Below are 14,049 nucleotides of genomic sequence, written 5' to 3' on the forward strand. Positions count from 1 at the left end.
GGATGTTTCTAATTTGTGGTATCCGGATGCAGAATGCATTATTTAAGACGTGATTGGTCAGTGTCCGCAAACACGTCCGCGGATGTATGAATGATCGGATTTGAACGGTCCGACTGTAGATGGCTATGGCACTAAATCTGGTTGAAAACTCAAACGAATGTCTCGGCTATTTCTCATCGAATAAGTTTCCTCTGACTTGATCAACTTATGGCTATCAACTGCACGGCCTGGTTCTCATCGCGGCAACATGGAAATCGAAAATGAATGGTGATATATTGCCACCTGCCAGCGTGAAGACCCGGCGAAGCTGGGTTTCTCTGTTGAGTAAATAGGCAATTTTCCGAGCATATTAATCCACGAGATAATGACTAGCATGGCATTGACTAGACTAATGGTATACTGATCATGAACTAACCTAGCACATACTACCCATATAGTCGATACATCTATGCATGCAAGTAATACTGCTAGGATAAATACGAACATGAGGATAAACGAGTCATACCCTCCAATGGGCCAGTTGGCCGTAGCGCCAGCAGCATCCTCTGCCCTCTTCTTCTCAGCTTGAAGGGCGAGACGATCGGCCTTGGATGTATACGAAGCAGACGGACGAAGGCGAGCAGTCGCGTGATCACTCTCCAAAAACCTAATCGCCCCTCCCCCGTACAGGAACCGGAGTGGCGGGGTTTCGGAGGCCTGCTCAGGCAGATGTGATCTGATTCTCGTGATGCTTATAAAGGCCGTTGAGCGGAGAGACGTGGGCCGAACCCACGTCCGAGTCAGCCCACGATCCGACGTCGTGACGAGGCGGGCGGCGGAGGAGGAGTGCGTGAGGGCACCTTCTCTTCTTATTCTCTAACTAGCAAAAAAGCCCGTGCGTTGCAACGGAAGAGAAAATAACACACGCTTTGAACGCAATATATTTTCACATGGCATCATATTTGTGTTGTCGACGATGGCCTCAGTGCTCACACAACGAAAACGCGTTTGAATGTACAATCAGTCGAAATAAGATGAGAAATATGTTGTTTCTCTCCACGAGATTTTCCAAAGGTGTGCATGTGTGGTTAACGATGTTTTCTTTTCTCTTAATTTGGTTTTAATTTAATGGATATTTATTGCGATTCGTATGGTCGTCGGAAAGAGAGAAAAAAAAGACCGTGCACTACAGATTAAGTTTGCACCAAAAATAATATTTAAGAAGTATTCAATAGCTAAAAATAACATCCTATTTAGATTCTACACATTTTTTCAATCAAATTTCATATATAACATGTTAAAATCGGAGTTACGGTTTAAAAGATATGGATAATTTTGTTTTAGATAAAATATGGATTGATTAACTGAAAAGTGAGGGTTTTTTTTGTTAAAATAAAAAAACGTTTCGGCTGACTTAAATAGGGACGGCGGGTTGATTACCCGAAACATCAGAGAGTTTTCTGTAAAATGCAAAAAAACAGTTCGGCTCTGACTAAAAGATGGACCGCGGGTTGATTATCTAAAACTGTGAGGACTTTCTTGTAAAACGACAGAAAACGGTTCGTTCTGACTTAAAGTTGGACTGCGGGTTAATTAATTAAAACTGCGAGGGCTTTTCTGCAAAATGACCCAACGGACGACAGAAACGCTGCGCGCTTTATTATTAGGAGAGATAGCATGGGGAAAAGAGACCCTTATAAAGGGTCCAACTTCTCCTCCACTAACGGAGTGGGACAAAACCTCCCACCACCTTGTCATGCCACCACCTACATGGGTCCTTGGAAATTCTCTAATGGACCTAAAGGCTACTACTAATTTCAACATTCTCTTCGATAAAAACCAAGTTTGACCCATGATTGACAAAACATAGCTTGCTTTTCCTGCGGACAAAACCTGCTACGCCAGCCATATATATTCCGGATGCTTGACCAGGTCAGGTTGTAGCTCCGCTCAAACAAATAGAAATGGGTAGGTTATTCCCTGCGTCTGGGTCCAGCGAACGGCTGCCGTCCCAGCCGGCCAGATCAAGAGCCGGCACCGCCGAAGCGACAGGCAAAGAGGCGTCCCCCGATCAAACGTGGCGGCTGCCGTCTGAAGTCTACCTGGCGTCGCCACGCGCTCCCAGCTCTCGCGACGTTTCCTAGCTAGCAGCTCCCTCCGCGCGTATATATTTCTGCGCGCGCGCGCATGCCATGGCATCAGACCCTCCCTAGCTGGCGAACTCGTCACCTACGTAGTAGAATACAGTCGCTGGTGTAAGCTCTCTCCCAAGCTAGCTCTAGGATCGGGTTTCTGTCGTCCTGCTCGGTGCATCGATTTATCGGGATGGCGGGGGGCTCGGCGGCGGCAGGCGCGGACGAGACGGCTCCGGCGCAGGGGAGGCGGAGGTTCGTTGACCGGGAGGCCGTGGACCGGGGTGTCGCCTACGCGCTCATGGTCGTCGCTCTCGTCGCCACGTATGCGCTTCATTAGCCTACTACATCGCCATTACCAGCGGCCGAAAGGAAGGATTTTGCTCCGGTCGAGTTTGGTCGCTTTCCACGGCGCGAGTTTCTGCGTTCCACGTGGCCAGACTTCTATGTGTGATGATTTTTTAATTAAACTTTGACGTCTTGTGTGTGTGGTGTAATTATGAGAGCTTTTCTTTGGGAAAATAATTATGATAGCTGAGAGAGAGAGGAACAAAATGATAGATGGACATGTGTACCTTTTTGGCAATAAAAACCCTCACCTAATAGGGGAAATGCTACATCCATGTAAAAAGTTACATATTTTTACGGGCTAGTCTCGTTTGGTAACATTTGATTGGATTAAGGGAAGGTTGAAGCCCACTCCCTGAAAATCAAGGAGAGATTAGTAGTAGATAAAGGGAATCACGTAAGATTTTGTATACTACCTTATTCGTAAGTCTAGTATTATTGACCTAATAGTGCGAGATGGGACAAGAAGCCACCTTAATTTATACGTTGTGAATTACATCAGGGGCCTTCAAAAGAAGAGAAAAATTACAACCACATCTTTAAGGAAAACACAAGAAATGACCTTGACATGTGTATGAAGGTATTGCTCGAGCTGCCACGATATGCCAACGGTATACCACCCACCCACCGGGGCATCTCGCCACCTGCGAAGACCGAGACCAGCCATGGTTGCCCCTGTCCCCCGACAAGGCGAGTGCCGCAACACAATCTGCCGCCATGATTGGAGGAATAACAAACCACCGGGAATCAATGTTGAAGAAAATCATCATGCTTGAGAGTCACAAATCTCTTCAAATTTATGAAGTTAACCGTAATTTAGCGCCTTCGTGGCTCCTCGTGGTCGCAACGTTTCTCTGAACAAGTGGATGTACCATGGGTGGACCATCCATATATCTCACTTGCATATCACTTCTAGGATGACATGTTTTATCCACTCCGAGTTGCGGGTGCATGTTTACTCACGCACACGCTTTTGTCTTCTATCATCATCTCATTCCATCTCATATTCCCCACACTACCATCTCACACAAACGGTGGGTGAAGCGCGGGAAGTGGCTCAACTCCCTCGTTTCTCTCCTCATAACGACATTGTCACCTCATGGTTGACGGTATCATGTGAGACATGATTTTGTAGGTTTAAACACTAGCAGGTTTATATATGAGTGCAACCGTGACCCCTACGTTGTTCCTAAATTGTGCAGTTAAATGCATGTGATTGATGGGAATGAAGAGATAGGAAAAATAAAGAATAAAGAAGGAGAAAATGCGTTCCGGGGTGGGCTAAATATTACTTGAAGGAATGCCCGCACACGACCGAACATCCTTATATCCTCCTCACATATGCCTTGGATGAGATTTGCGAACATCCCAAGCATATGGGTACAAAGTTGGGGAGGGGGATCCGGTTGGGTGGCCTTTTTTCTACTCTCCTATCGAGAGAGTGACCAGGTTGTTCGACTGGACGTTTGAAGGATCCGGTTGTAGATGCTCTAACCATCAAGTGTGAGATCGAGGCAAAGTCCATTACCTTCTTGGTGCACGCGTTGTGAAGAGTGAAGACGAGGTGGGGTAGTGGCAACAACAGGGTCCAAGAGCCTTGCTGGCATGACCCTGACGGCAACCACAGATGGAGATGCAACACATGCAATATATGAGTGGTACCGGTCCATTCCAATCCACGTTTTTGCGAAGGCTAAAATAGTGTGTGTTTGCCACTGCCTCTTGCCCACTACATTTTGCAACCTAAACACATGTTTAGGGTGCAGACCGACATATGTGGCAAAATAATAGACCTACATGTGCTTACTACTTCAAAAATATCGCTAGGTAATAGTTGTTGGGCCACCTGGTACAAAGATTTGCAACAAGTGATAACTTTCCCCTCTATTTTAGAAACCAAGGTATCAACACGTAACGACAACACCCATAGTCTTAGTCAAAAAATAGTATAAATTAGATTAAGAATTTACTTGTACCCCTAATGGTTCTATGATTGCTAGCTGCAAGGCATTGTGAACAACTAATGTGTCTAGAAGTGTGTGTTTTGTATTTTCAGTAAAATAAAAGTGCATAGAAAATTGTTGTATATGGTTTTTCATGTAGGGAAATTGGATCAATCTTCATAGATCACTAGTATCATAAGAGTGAGTGTAAGTGCATCTACTGTCCCTTAGTGATTTTGGTGTATTGAAGACGTATAGGTTAAGGGGCTAATATGTTTGTGAGTGTACACATGCTCTATAAGTCGTTAGAAGTTTGATATATTCAAAGAATGTCGACCCCTATAAATGAATGTCTTCAACTAAAGACCTTGATAATTTTCTGAAGATTTTGAAAGTGAGGAAATTGGTGTGTCCTTGAAGATATTGATGCAAGGACTATGAAGCATGAAAACTTATGTTTTCGTAGTTTCATTTCCTTTATTTTGAGTCATAGGAACACTATACTATTAAAGGGGCTCGAGGTAATACTAAGGAAATTTTTTCCATGTGATGCTCATCTCAAATCCGACACATAACCAATCCTTTGAGTGAAGCCTTTGGAGATCTCTTCCAGTTCAGTCAATTTCTTCTATAACAGGGACGAATTTCTTCTCGTCTGTGAGGAAATTTTTCTCGCCGAGGAGTTAGGATTTTGCTAGTGCAATTTTCCTACAAGCGAGGAACATGATAGATCTCAGGATTTTCATAGTTCAAAAATTCCGACCGTTGTTGTGCTTTGCGCTAGCTGTCTCCAAAACCTTGTCCACATAACGGTCATATCATTAGGGGACATTTATGTCATATCATGTCGGGATTGCTCCCTAGCTATAAATAGCCGCCCCTACAACCACTAATTGGTTGGCTGCTCCGAGAGAGAACTTGGCACTTATCATTTGAGAGCATCCCATCCTGTGAGGAATTTGCGAGAAAATCATTAGCGAGGAAAAACCCAAAACCCAAAACCAAACCAAAAACCCCAAAGTAATTGAGCATCACTTAATGAGATTGTTCATGTGTGGAACCGACACTTGTTACCTTAGAAGACTATGTATCTTCCAAACGGTTTGGCGTCAATGGTCTAGAGCATCTAGCAGTAAATTGTGGATCGTCGGGTGACCGAGTTTGTGAGGGTTTGGAAGTATGCCCCGAAGACTTAGCACGAGTGTTGGGCGAGGTCTGTGTGACCTTAGCTCAAGGAGAATATGGTAAGGACTGTGTGTCGTGCGACTGTGTGTCCTTTGGTTTGAATACCAAGCCGCTCCAAACGAGACGTATTACTGAAAGTGCGTTATATCGACTAGAGGGGGGTGAATAGGAGATTTTTAGAATTTCATCACTGAGGAAATTCCTTTTGAGGAAATTCCTCACTGATGACTAACTTGCAGCGGAAACATCAAAGGATCAGGAGTGCAAAGTATCACTATAGCAGTTTTTCAGGGTGAAGAATATGAAAAACAGTTTGCATAGTATGTCGGCACGGAGAAAACAGATGAGGATTAACTCGTGTGAAGAATTTCGGGTTGAGGAATTTCAGAGAAAGTCTTTAGCAAATTCTTCAAACAGTGACAGTGAAAATCATCAACATACAATCTAAGGAATGTAAAGAGTTGAAGAAATAGAACCCGTTTCACAGTGAAGACACTGGTTGAAGACCTAGTTCCAACTGCTGTGACAGTTGTACATATGGTTTGGAGCGGCTTTGTATTGAAACCAAAAGACACACAGTCCCAGGACACACAGTCCCTATCGTATTCTCCTTGGGCTAAGAACACACAGTCCTCGCCCAACACTCGTGGTAAGTCTTCAGGGCAGACTTCCAAACCCTCACAAACTTGGTCACCTGACGATCCACAATTTGCTTCTGGATTGCTCTAGACCATGACGCCTAACCGTCTGGAGGATGCACAGTCCTCAAAGGTAAAAGGCTTCAGTCCCACACAGGAACAACTTCTTCAGTGATGCTCAATCACTTGGTTTTTGGTTTGTGGTTTGTTGTTTGGGTTATTTCCTCACTGATGAATTACTCTCGAAGACTCTGGGGAATTTGGGTTGCTCTTATGACAAGTGTCAGTTTCTAACGGAGCAGCCAACCAACTAATGGTTGTGGGGGGTGGCTATTTATAGCCTGGGAGCATCCCGACATTATTTGACATTAATGCCCTTAAATAATATGACCGTTGGTGTGGATAAGACCAATGCTGTGGCGCGACTTGCGGTAACGGTCGGGACCCTCAACTGTAAGAGTCCTCGTGTCTCTCATATTCCTCACTTGAGGCTTTTGGTAGGATTAGGCTTGGGTTGAGCATCATGAGGAAATTCATTCCGACGTGTTACTTTGACTCCCTTTAATAGTATGGTGTTCCTATGACTCAAAAGTGAAGAAAATAAAACATACATAATAAACCTTCATGCTTCAAAATCTTCATCTTGTTTTTCTTCAGGACACACCGAATTCCTCATCTTCAATTTCTTCATGAGGAATATCAATTTCATCGCAATTTCTTTGCGATTCAATTCTTCAGCTTCAGACCAATTTCTTCAGACGAAGATATACATTTTTAGGGGTCGATGTTAATCGAATATTTCAAACTCCTCAGCGACTTATAGATCCTGTAATTAGGTTAAGTCTTCAACGGGGATAACAATATGAAGTGTAAATACTCATTTGAGGAATTTGAAATCAAGATTCAGAGAGACTCCCCCTGAAGATGTGCATATCTTGAGGATTTTGCTTTTCACAGCATATGCACATTGATGATTTATATCATGGAGATCTCCCCCGAGTCTTGTAAATCATGCATACATATGCCATATAGTATGAAGAAATTTGAGGATGCATGATGACAAATGGTATCTGACAAATTCCAACATGCGTGCATTAATATTTTGAGGAATAAGCATGCGAAGAAAAATGTTCAAAAGCGTCAGAGTACCATCGGGCTTAAGTTACAACTCATTACATAAAATACTTCAGAAGAGCCAAGAGTTTGTAACTTAAATAAAGTTTATAAGCACCAAAATTTATCCCGTGTGAAGACTAACTCTCATATTTCTCCCCCTTTGTCATCAAGTGACAAAAAGGGACAAAATGAGGACTAACGCCCCGTGAAGACTTTCACTTCTTGGCAGTTGAGGAAGACGCGTGAGGATTCTTGGGAGCAGACTTCCTCCTTGGACCAGTGGGAGTATCTTGTTGGTCTTCATATGATTCAGCAGTGCGGAATGAAGAAAACGAACCGTCCTCAAGGTCTGGAACTGGAATTGGCCTGAATTTCTTCTTTCGTGGCCACAACCAGTCGAAGTCCTGTGCAAACTCCAATTCTTCAAGTTCTGCCAAAGTCTTCAAATGAGCTAGTGTGGCCCTGGTGCGATCAAAAACCTCATGAAGATAATGATGATTAAGCATCACGACATCCTGAGTTTCATTGAGGGTTTTCACAATGGCGCCGAACTGGCATTTGACCCACTTGTGATTTCGATCAACCTTTTGGTGAAGACTGAGAAGAGGCTCTGTGGTATTCATCACCCTTGGAGCAACCGGACTTGGTGGATGGGTTTTAGTGTCATCCCATGAGTAATATGCATCTGGCTCTCGGAATTGGCCATCAAGGGGCCGACTGCCTTCATCAATAACAAACTTGCCTTTTCCTTCAACAGGCTCGAAAGTCTTCTTGTTGACCCGTAGGAGAGGCATATATCCTTGATGAATATTGAAATCAGCGTGATAGTAGATGGCTGACCTTCGTCTGATGAATCTCATGATCCATGGAGCGTAAATCTTCAGGTCAAAAGGGGACATAGCATTTTCCGCTAGAGTCCTCAAGAAGAAATCATGAATGTTGATGGGAATGCCATGGATGATGTTGAAGAGGATATTCTTCATGATGCCTACGACGTATTCTTCATCATCATGACCCTTGATAGGCGCAAGTACACTGTAGAGGATTCTGTAAACAGTCTTAGGTTCATACTTCAGCTCATGGACCAGGAAGGTTGTTCTTGGTGGTGGCCCCTTGGCCAAAGGCTTCATGAGAACTTCCATCAACTTATTTGGCAGCTCCCGTTCATCATATAACTTCACTGCCTGCTCTGAGGGAATTGACACAGGAAGTTCTCGCAGCAGCTCATTGGCAGGAGCCTTGAAGTGTGTGTGATGCGTCATCCAATCCAGCATCCAAGTGTTGATATCTGTTGGATATCTAGATATGTGCAGAGTTGCATAGAATTGAAGAACAATGTCGTTGTTCCAATCGCAGGTATCAGAGCACATGGGGAGCAGTCCTGCTTCATGAAGAACGTTGAGGACTGGAGCAAACCACGGAATTTCTTCAAGCTCAACATGAGGAATATGCCTGTGCTGGAAAATCTTGTTTCTTCCACACAGCACAGATGCATAGTAGTTGAGCTGAGTCCTGGTCCAAAACTTCAGGTGCCTGATGCGAGGCTTGTCATAGGGATTTTCTCCGATGAAGTACATGCGTTTTTCAAAGAAGGATTCCTTTTGAAATTTTGGCCGTTTGGAGAACGGCTGACGCTGCATCGGCTGAAGGTTTTTCTTCTTCCCTTGAGGGGAGACAATCGTCGCAGTTTCTGGATTGATGATGACTAGAGCATTCTCTGGATTTGGTCCATGGGCATTTTCCTCAGCATGTTCCTCAGGATGAGGAATTTCATCTGCTTGTGCTTCAGGCTGAGGAGCTTGCTCTGGTTGAGGAATGTCATCAACTGGAGCCTCTGGTTTAGGATTTTGCTCAGGAGGAGGAATTTCTTCATCCTGAGCCTTAGGTTGAGGATTTTTCTCAGGATTTGGATTTTCTTTAGGCTGATTTTCTCCTTGATTTTCTTCAGCTTGAGGGGTTTGCTTGGTGGAGGAGCCAAATTCATCAGCTGGTACAGCTGATCCTTGAGCAGGTTCTTCAGGAGGAATGAAGGTCTGAGGACTGTCATCAATCCGAATTTCCTCATCAGTGTGTTCCTCAGACCCCAGCATTCTTCATTTCCTCATTAGTCAAGTGCTCCTTGTCTTCGCTTTCGAAGGGAGTCATCTCATAAGATGGAGCAATGTTGAGAGGCACAGGATCGAGAGGTGCATTTTCATCAAGAGATTTGAGGCGCTTGGCCTCAGTTGATTCTTCTGTTGAGGAAGCTTTTCTCTTCTTGGCTTCCTTTTCAGCAGCTCTGGTCTTCTTCACGTCTGATGTAGACGGAGTCATTTGCTTCACCTTTGAAGATTTTGGTGAAGACGTTTTCTCTTCAGGAGGCAGAGACACATGCGTCCTGGCAGTTTCCTCAGCTGAAGCAGTTTCTTTAGCTGGAACAGAGTCATCAGCTGGCTTAGATGCATCAGCTAGAGCAGTTACATCAGCTGGAGCAGAGTCATCAGTTGGAGTTTCCTTGGTTATTTCCTTAATACCCGGTTCATCAGCACGACTTTCTTGAGGGATTTCCTTAGCAGGAGCAGTTTCCTCAGCTGGTTCCTCAATCTTAGGCTGCGGTGTTGTTGCTGGAGGGGCAGCCTTCTTGTTGTAATCATCAACTGCATCAATAGCAAATTTGATGAAATTGTTCTTGAGACTTTGACGATCAGAGAGCTTAGTGTACTTGCCAGTCAAACTCTTCAATTCTGCCTGAGTGGACACAAGTGCATCAGGCGTCGGGTTGAGGAGATTATGTCTGAGGACTTTCTCCTTTTTGAGCTTAGCAACCTTAGCTTGTTTGGCTTGCGTCTCCTTCCACTTGGCCTCGTTGATGAAAGTGGCCACTATGTGGCTGATGCCTGGGGGAAGTTTCAAATCATCAATGGAGTGTTAGGGTCCTCATACCATATGTTGATGTAATCCAAGAGGACTTTTGGGTCCATGGACAGAGGAATGGCACTGCCTAAAGCTTGTGCTACCCTCTCATGCTTGTTTCTAATGATGGCTTGCAGAGTCTCATCATCATATTCATCACTGCCTTCTGATGCAGAAGGGACTTTGGTGATTTTGCCAGGGTTGGTCTGGTTCCTCTCCCAACAGTCACCTTAGTCATCATTGGAGTTGGTGAAGACTTTGTCTCGGAGCTTGTTGCAGAAGGAACAGAGGAGTTGGAGACAGTGGGCAGTTGCTTCACAATCTGCTTGTGTTCAGGCTTTGAAGCCTTTGGTGGTGCTGAGGGTTTTGGTGTGGATGCTGGTGCAGCTTTCTGAGGCATTTTCTCCTGAGGCTTTGAAGCCTTTGGTTTCGGTGGCACAGTCTTCATTTGAGGAATGGCCGTGCCAGAAGTTTCAGCTGCAGAGGAGGTGGCGGCAGTCGCAGCAACATGAGATTCTTCATTGAATTTCCCCATGGTGGCTTCTGCTTGCTTCTGAAGCTTTGACAAATGTTTTGACTTTTCTTCAGGAAAGTCATCAATTGTCTTGAGGCGGTGTGCATCCTGTTAATCCTCAAGAGGAGGCCGTTTTCCAGGAGGCTTAAGAGCAAATTTCTTCGCGTACTTGGGAGTGACGAATCTGTATTCTTTCCACTCCTTGGCCCATCGGTGTTCTATTTTCTGAAGCCTTATCTTCCTCTTGGGCATTGTCTCTTGCTCATCAGGCGTGCAATATTCCAATTATATATCCTCAGGGATATCAATGGCAGTGTCCTGCTTGAGCTTCTTGCCACCCTTTTGCTTCCTTTCATCTTCCATTTTCTTCAGCTGAGGCTTTTGCTAAGGAAATTGAACTCTTGAGGATTCTAATGAAACTTGCAGATTTTCATCAAGAAACGCTGCAAATGAGTTAAGTTGATGAGAAACTAGAGATTCATCAGTTGAAATTTTTGTACGTGTGAACAGAGTATAGTTGCGAGGAATTTGGAGAGGTCATATGCGTTCTCAGATTTGATGAAATGAAAAAAAATTAAATTTGAGGAATTTGACCAGTGGGTTGAGGAATTTGTCTAAGCACTTTGTTCTTGGGTTCCAGAGTTGTACAGATTCGAAAATTTGCACAATTAAGGAATCTCGTGAAGACTTTTAGATGCTTAGTGAAATTCATCAATAGTTTGAGGAATACACAGTGTTTGAGGAATAGAGACTCATAGACACTTGAGGAAAAACAGATTTCACACATCTACGCTAAAATAGTAGATCGAAAGAGCTGTAAAAATAGGGTTTTTATTTACCCAATAAAGCGCGCACGAAGAATAGAGAAGGAAGTAGCAGTAGATGCTCTTCAATGCGAGTCCATTGCGCCCTAACTCGGCAACAAAGGACAGCTACGACAGCGGCGGACGGAGATTATCCGGTTCGGGTGTGATTTCAGCGACAGAGAGGTCGAGGCAGTCAAGCTTTTCCTCGCCGACGACGAGACTTCTAGCGGTGGCGCTAGGGCTTTGAGCTTTGCTGTAGCAGGAGGGCGATGGCACAAAGAAGATTTTACCGAAGGGGGATGGGGACATATTTATAGCCACGTGGTAACTGTTGGCGCGAAAGTATCGGACCAAATAGCCCGTGTCTCTACGTCTCCGCAAGACACGTGTAGCCCACGACCTAAGCGTTGGAGATCGTGGAGATCATGGTTATCTAAACGTGGGAAGTGGGGTTCGGTTACTGTGTAACAATATAAAAATCATTTTTGAAGATTTGAGGATTTTGTTTTAAAATCATCAGCTGACAAGGACGCAGTGAAGATTTTGAACAAAGTTTCAAGTAGAACGCACATGAAGAATTGAATAGACTAGGTGAGAGTAGCATAGAGGGAAAGTAGGGTCCGATCACATTCACTTAAACGAAATATCAAATTGAAGAAATAGCTATAAGTGAATGTTGTTGAGGACTTTGAAATCACAGTCTATCTAGGCAAACGAAAATCATCAAGTGTTTTTGAATATTTTTTACTAACATGAGGATTTTGTGAAAAAAGCGACATGATGATGAATTTCAGTTTTGAAGAAAGACAAGTTTGAAGAACAACTGTTTTGAAGAAAATCAACTTTTGAAGAAATTCAGCTTTGAAAAAATTCAGCTTTGAAAAAATTCAACTTGAGGAATTTCAAGTTGGGTGGTGGCTTGACCCACCATGTAAGAATGTTGATTTCAGACGCCGCGTACAATTGTCGTAGGGCCGTGAGAATCAATTTCTTCGTTGATATCCGCACACTAAGAGTTATATTGTTTATTGGTTGAAGAAAATCGATTCTTCGTGTGTTTCACATCTAAGTCATCAATTTTGCATAAGTGTTAGGACGTGTGCATGTTTTTACAAAACATTTGAAGATTCTAAGATATTTAGCTCACACCACAACTTGCAAAACCTTTTCTCATCCAAGGGCTTAGTGAAGATATATGCCAGTTGATCGTCGGTCTTCACATGGTCGATGAGGATATTGCCCTTGAGGACATGGTCCCGAAGAAAATGATGACGAATCTGGATGTGCTTGGTCTTCGAGTGCTGTACTGGGTTGTATGCAATCTTGATCGCACTCTCATTGTCGCAGTAGAGAGGCACACTCTTCATGTTTATGCCGTAGTCCTTGAGGGTTTGCTTCATCCATAGCAATTGAGCATAGCATGAACCACCAGCAATGTACTCAGCTTCGGCAGTGGAGAGTGAAACGTAGTTCTGCTTCTTTGAGGACCAGCAGACTAGTGATCTTCCGATGAAATGACATGTGCCACAGGTTGACTTGCGATCCACACGGTCACCAGCATAGTCAGAATCAAAATATCCCACAAGATGAAGATTTGATCCCTTGGGGTACCATAATCCTAGTGTTGCTGTGTGAGCTAAGTATCGAAGAATATACTTCACAGCCTTATGGTGTGATTCCTTCGGTTTTGCTTGAAAACGTGCACACATAAAAACACTAAGCATTACATCTGGCCTAGATGCACACAAATACAGTAAAGAGCCAATCATGGAGCGATATACCTGCTGATCGAATTCTTTACCATTTTCGTTAGTGCACAGGTGGCCGTTGGTAGGCATTGGAGTGTTGGCACCTTTGCATTCATGCATGTCGAATTTCCTCAGAACACCCTTAAGCTATTTCTCCTGTGATATGAAGATTCCATTGTTTTGTTGACGAATTTGAAGACCTAAGAAGAATTTCAGCTCCCCCATCATGGACATCTAATATTCTTCACTCGTCATGTAAGCAAATTCATCACTGTAACGTTTGTCAGTACAACCAAATATGATATCATCTACATATATCTGGCACACAAATAGTTCATTATCATAGGATTTAGTGAAAATAGTTGGATCAAGTGAACCAGGTTTGAAGCCTTTCTTCATGAGGAATTCCTTCAATGTATCATACCACGCCCGGGGGGCTTGCTTGAGACCATAGAGCGCCTTTTTGAGTCTGAAGACTTTGTCCGGATTCTTTGGATCCTCAAAACCTGGGGGCTGAGCGACATATACTTCTTCCTCAAGCTTACCATTGAGGAAGGCACTTTTAACATCCATTTGATATAAGATAATGTTATGATGATTTGCATAAGCAAGTAGTATTCGAATAGCCTCAAGTCTAGCAACAGGTGCAAAAGTTTCATCGAAATCTATTCCTTCAACCTATGTGTAGCCTTAGGCTACAAGTCGTGCCTTATTCCTCACCACTTGACCATCCTCATCTTGCTTGTTT

Source organism: Hordeum vulgare, chromosome 6H (assembly GCF_904849725.1).
Source record: "Hordeum vulgare subsp. vulgare chromosome 6H, MorexV3_pseudomolecules_assembly, whole genome shotgun sequence".
Classification (NCBI taxonomy): Eukaryota; Viridiplantae; Streptophyta; class Magnoliopsida; order Poales; family Poaceae; genus Hordeum; species Hordeum vulgare.